Consider the following 6,067-nt stretch of genomic DNA (forward strand, 5'->3'; position numbering starts at 1 on the left):
CAAAAAAAAAAAAAAAAAGGATTCTTTTTTTATTTCTTCAAAATAAAGTTTTTCCTTCTTTACTCAAAACACAACAGAACACAAGATTTAAAGTGAAATAAACTAGTGCTAAAACCTGCCTAATTGTTGAGGACCATTTGGCCATGAACTTCATCTTCCTTCGTGTTTTGACAGGAATGCACTGGTAATGAAAGCTGTAAGAAAATGTTAACGTTTCTATACACTAGACAAATTGGTAGGGATCTACTGAATTTGTATTTAGCTATGTACAAAGCAAAATAAATGTAGCAAGGGGTCTGATTAGGAGCTTCCATTTCAAATGCAAACAGTGATGTATTGCAGATTAACACTTCAAGCAGCAGGCTAGGGGATTCTTGGGGCTTGACTATAGGTTTAAACTTTCTCCAAGGTTTCTCAGTGCTAACGGGGAAATGCAATCCCATCACCATTCTTTGGTGTACTATGAGGCTTTATCCATACCCCCTCACTACATGAAAATGGGATGCCCCGTATGTATTTTATTTATGATTATTTTATTACTATATTGGTCACCATAGAACAGAAATGTAGAAATGGACCTGATGTTTTTATGACTAAAGCCAAACATCTATGGTGAGATCAATGATGACCAGGATTCTATCAACACCTACCAATTGTGTCAGTACCATTATTTTATTAGAATGTATGAAATTAACTGTGTGAAAGTGGCTCACATTTTCTTTTCCCTAGGTACATTATAAAGCACAATGGAAATAAATATTCCAACACATTTGTGTATAAAACTCTGCACTAAACCAAACAAAACATAGAGGTTTTCTTTGGCTAGAGTCATGTTATAGTTAGAATTCATTGGATCTGCAGTCAAGATCCAATGAATTTACTAAAGTATTCCACATATAATAATGCATGTTGAAATTAGCAATCTTGAACAGCCACTGCATATTACAATAAAGACCGCATAAGCATTGAAATTCTCAGACTTGGAACATGTATAAGATGGCTTGTATAAGAGCCTTATATAAAAAGATATAAAGAATAAGGGAGTTACATTAGTTAAAACAGCTACACCAGGGAAATACTTTTTTGTAAAGATCTCATACCCATGTATGTTGAGAACAGGCAACATGACACGTCTGCTCTTTCACCCAGGCAGAGTCAGTTCCGCTCAGCAGAGTAACAAATGTCCTGCTATATTTGAGCCTAACGGAATTCAATTTTGTGACATCCGGGTCTGTTCATTTTTTCCCTTCATCTTGTGATGGACTCGAGAGACAGACATGAAGATAATTGGATGTAAACAGACGCACACCCTTTTTAAATCCACCGGCCTATAGCCTAACATTGAGCATCTGAACAGATCTGCCTGACATGCGGATCTGATCAAACGCCCGTTGGGTTGTGGATGGACACCTTGACAAAACTGTCAGTAAAGACTTTACCATGCTTTCACAAACTTAAAACATATATTTAGTATTGCTTTTGTGATAATTCATACAGTGGGTATAGAAAATAAATCACCCCCTTTAAAATCATCACATTTTGTTGCTTTGCAGCCTGAAATAAAGACATACAGTTTTTATTTTATCCAGCTGTATTTACTCAGTGCAATTTATAACATCTAAGTGAAAGATTCAAAACCAACATGTCAGAACATTTTTTTTTTTTTAAATGCAAAAACAGAAATCCCTGAATTGGAAAAGGGATTACCCCCTTGTGTCAGTATTTTGTTGAACCACCTTTTGCTTTAATTACAGCCTTTAGTCTGTTGGGATATGTCTCTGCTAACTCTGCACATCTAGACTTGGCAATATTTCCCCACTCTTCTTTGCAGAACTGCTCAAGTTCAGTTACATTTGATGGTGACCGTTTGTGGACTGCAGTCTTCAAGTCATTCCACAGATTTTCATGAGGTTTAAGTTTGGGCTCTGACTAGGCCATGCAAGGACATTCACCTTTTTCTCCTTCAACCACTGTGTGGTCATTTTTGCTGTGTGCTTTGGGTCATTGTCATGTTAGAAAGTAAACCTTCCTCCTATTAACAACCTGCTGGCAGAGGGCAGCAGATTTTCCTCAGAATTTGACGGTATTTTGCCCCATCCATTTTGCCTTCTATCCTGCAGAGAATCATAACAGGATATTACCACCTCCATGCTTTCCTGTAGGAATGGAGTTATTTGGATGGTGAGCTGTATTGGGTTTCTGCCAGACATATCGTTTGGTGTTGAGGCCAAACAATTCAGTTTTAGTCTCATCTGACCATAACACCTTTTTCCATGTGGCCTCAGAATCTTCAAGGTGCATTTTGGCAAAGCTCAGTCATGACTGCATGTGGCCTTTCTTGCGGAGTGGCTTTTTTCTTGCAACCTTCCCATACAAGCCACATTTGTGAAGAATTTGTGATATTGTCACATGCACACAATGACCACTCTTTGCCATAAGTTCCTGCAACTGCTTCAGAGTTGCTGTAGGCCTCTTGGTAGCCTCTCTGACCACTTTCCTCCTGGCTTTCATCCAGTTTGAAGTGACATCCTGATCCAGGGATGGTCTGTGTTGTACCAAATACCTTCCACTTCTTAATAATAGACTTCATTGTGCTTCTAGGCATTGATAAAGCCTTTGCATTTTTTTGTATCCATCTCCTGGCTTGTGGCTAGCCACAACTTTATCCCGAAGATCTTTGGGCAGTGCTTTGCCACCTATAGTCGATTGTTTGCTTTAGTTGCACTACCGGGGACTGAAATGCTCCAGGAAAGCTCTTTTCATGCCGAGCTAATAAAAATGACCATAGCTGAAAGTCAAATGGTTTTGTGTGCCATTGAGAAGGTGATTAGCTACACCTGATTGAATTTACAGGGGGTGATCCTTTTTCCAGCTCAGTGATTTCTGTTTTTGAAAATTTTTTCTTTCATCTGCTGCCCTCTGCCGGCAGGTTGTTAATAGGAAGAAGGTTTACCTTCTAACATGACAATGACCCAAAGCACACAGCAAAAATGACCACACAGTGGTTGAAGGAGAAAAAGGTGAATGTCCTTGCATGGCCTAGTCAGAGCCCAAACTTAAACCTCATGAAAATCTGTGGAATGACTTGAAGACTGCAGTCCACAAACGGTCACCATCAAATGTAACTGAACTTGAGCAGTTCTGCAAAGAAGAGTGGGGAAATATTGCCAAGTCTAGATGTGCAGAGTTAGCAGAGACATATCCCAACAGACTAAAGGCTGTAATTAAAGCAAAAGGTGGTTCAACAAAATACTGACACAAGGGGGTAATCCCTTTTCCAATTCAGGGATTTCTGTTTTTGCATTTAAAAAAAAAAAAATGTTCTGACATGTTGGTTTTGAATCTTTCACTTGGATGTTCTAAGTTGCACTGAGTAAATACAGCTGGATAAAATAAAAACTGTGTCTGTCTATTTCAGGCTGCAAAGCAACAAAATGTGATTTTAAAGGGGGGGTAATTATTTTCTATACCCACAAAAACATTAAAAAACATCATCTGCAGCAAACTTTTAGGGCTAGTTCACACCAGCCTTCGTGCATTTCGGGCCGATTTTGGTCGGAACGGATTCTGGCTAGCTCACTTTGTTTTGGGGCAGGAGGGGGTGTGGTGGTACATTGAACTTAATGGCACTGCAGTCATGCCCTCCAGCCGCAATGCGATCGCCCGCACCGGAACGCGTGGGTCATTCGTGCCTCTGTTCCGGTCCACTGCAGTCCGGAAAAAATAGTGCATGCATAATCCCGCCACGCCCCTTCCCGCCCCAAAACAAAGTTACGGCCAGAATCGGGCTGGAAGGCAATGAGGCTGGTGTGAACTAGCCCTTAAGGAGGCATTCTTTAAAAATTGTAGAAATTAAAATAAGGGTGTTTTATAGGAAAGGCAGAAAAATGGGGTTTCAAGCGAGGAAAAAGTAATGAGTGAGTTAAAATATAATTTTATTACACAGAGTAGGATCAACAACATGATCCATATGTAAGAAAGAACAACACAGTTACAAAAAAAAGCACAAATCCAGTGATTACCACTGAAAATGGTCTGAAAATTCAATCATTTTTTTATTATAGAAATTGTCTGAAACTCACCATTTCGTTCAGACCTGGAGGTACATTGGCTTTTAAATTGAAGATCCACTTTGTTTCCATTTGCAGAAGTTTTTTTATCCAAGTTTCCCCCTCTTGTATCTGTATGTACATGGTCTATCAGATGGAACCTAACAGTTAGAATCAAAGCCATGATACAGGCCCACATGTCTACTTACAGGTGTCAACATCTTGCCATTTGCAATCAGGTAGATGTGGTCCTGTATCCGTCTACATGCCATCCTGGCTGTCTTACTTATATGAAAGGCCCCACATATACAATATAATAAATAATGTGAGTGGCACTGCAGTCCATTTTATGTTTACATGTCCATTGGGCAAAGGGACAAACCTACCCTCCATTATCCAGGGACACTGGTTACATGTTCCACATTGGTTGACACATGGATCAGGGCATTTAATGAAATATGTAAAACTTATTGATTGATACTTTGGATTACAAGGTTGCCAAAAGATCCAGACGAAGCTTGAAAGAGCAAAACGCGTTGGGGTAACTACCCACTACTCTTTGCCCTGGACATATGTGCTTTCATCTATCTCTGAATACCCATATTTAGCAAGTATATGCTATCTTGGACATGTGTTTATTGTGCATAGTTTCATTTTCAATAAGGGTTTTAGGTGTTTTTTTAAATTAGGCAATTGTCTATCACATCGTTATGTGTTAGTCCTATGTGTTAACCATACATGTGGTAATCAGTGGATTTGTGCTTTTTTGTAACTGTGTTGTTCCTTCTTACATATGGATCATGTTGTTGATCCTACTCTGTGTAATAAAATTATATATTTTAAACACAATCATTATTTTTGCCGCGTTTGAGACCCAATTTATTTTTGCCTTTCCTATATATACTTATTGAAGGGGGATCGGGGGCCTTTCTTTCGTTTTGTGAGTGCTTGTTGGGTCTGTTGTTGGGGTCGCATATCAATCTTTTATAAATATTAAAATAAGGGGGTTGCCAGTCGCAACAGTTCCATCTGTATTATTCCAATATAGATCACGAAGCAAGCAACTGATTGGATGCCATTGTCAACACCTCTAACTTATACTTTAGCCAAAGTTACAGAATAGCCAGTAGGAGGCCAGCTTACTGATGCTGATCTGTCAATTTTCTTTACAGAAATCTAGTAGAGCTTAAATCATGAAGCCCTACAGCATGATTTATCCTTACAGATACATTACTGTTTTGGAATCTTTACACTCTGCACATATGGCATTTAATGAGGGTATGTTATAGAACTAATGTATGAAGAATGTAAGCTTTGCCAATGATACGCAATGACAAAAATATATACCGTATACGCCGGCGTATAAGACGGGTTGTTAGACCCCAAAACACTGCCCGAAAATCGGGGGTTGTCTTATACGCCGGGTATACTGTATGTAGCTTCGGCTACATACAGTATACCGTGCTGAGCCAATCACGGCAGGCTTTGTATTCATTAATACAAAGCCTGTATTAATGAATGCAAAGCCTGCCCTGATTGGCTCAGCGCGGTATACTGTATGTAGCTGAAGGACGGAAGATGGAGGACGCTGCAGGGATCGTGGACAAGGTAAGAGACTGTAATCCCAAGTGTGGCTCGGGGTTACCACTTATGGTCCTGAAAATTAACCCCGAGCCACACTCGGGAATGCCGCCATGGAGGTTAGTGGGTGCATTTAAACATTATTTTGGGCTATACTCTTCTTATACGACGAGTATAGCCCAAAACCGATATTTTAACACAAAAAGTAGGGGGTCGTCTTATACGCCGGCAAATACGGTATTTAATCAGTAGGAGCTAAAAATGGAATGGCAAAAAAAAAAAAAGCAGACAAAACAGAATACATTAAAGGTTGAACTCTGGGGGAAAGGTCCCTTGCAGTGGCGCTCCTCATGCACTGCAAGGGTTAAATGTTTGTTTTTGTCTAGGGTAAACAAAAAAACCAAATATCCTTACCTTGCCCCTGCTAGCTTTCTCCT

This window comes from Nanorana parkeri, unplaced genomic scaffold (genome assembly GCF_000935625.1).
Source record: "Nanorana parkeri isolate BGI_ZX_2015 unplaced genomic scaffold, ASM93562v1 scaffold1421, whole genome shotgun sequence".
Lineage (NCBI taxonomy): Eukaryota > Metazoa > Chordata > Amphibia > Anura > Dicroglossidae > Nanorana > Nanorana parkeri.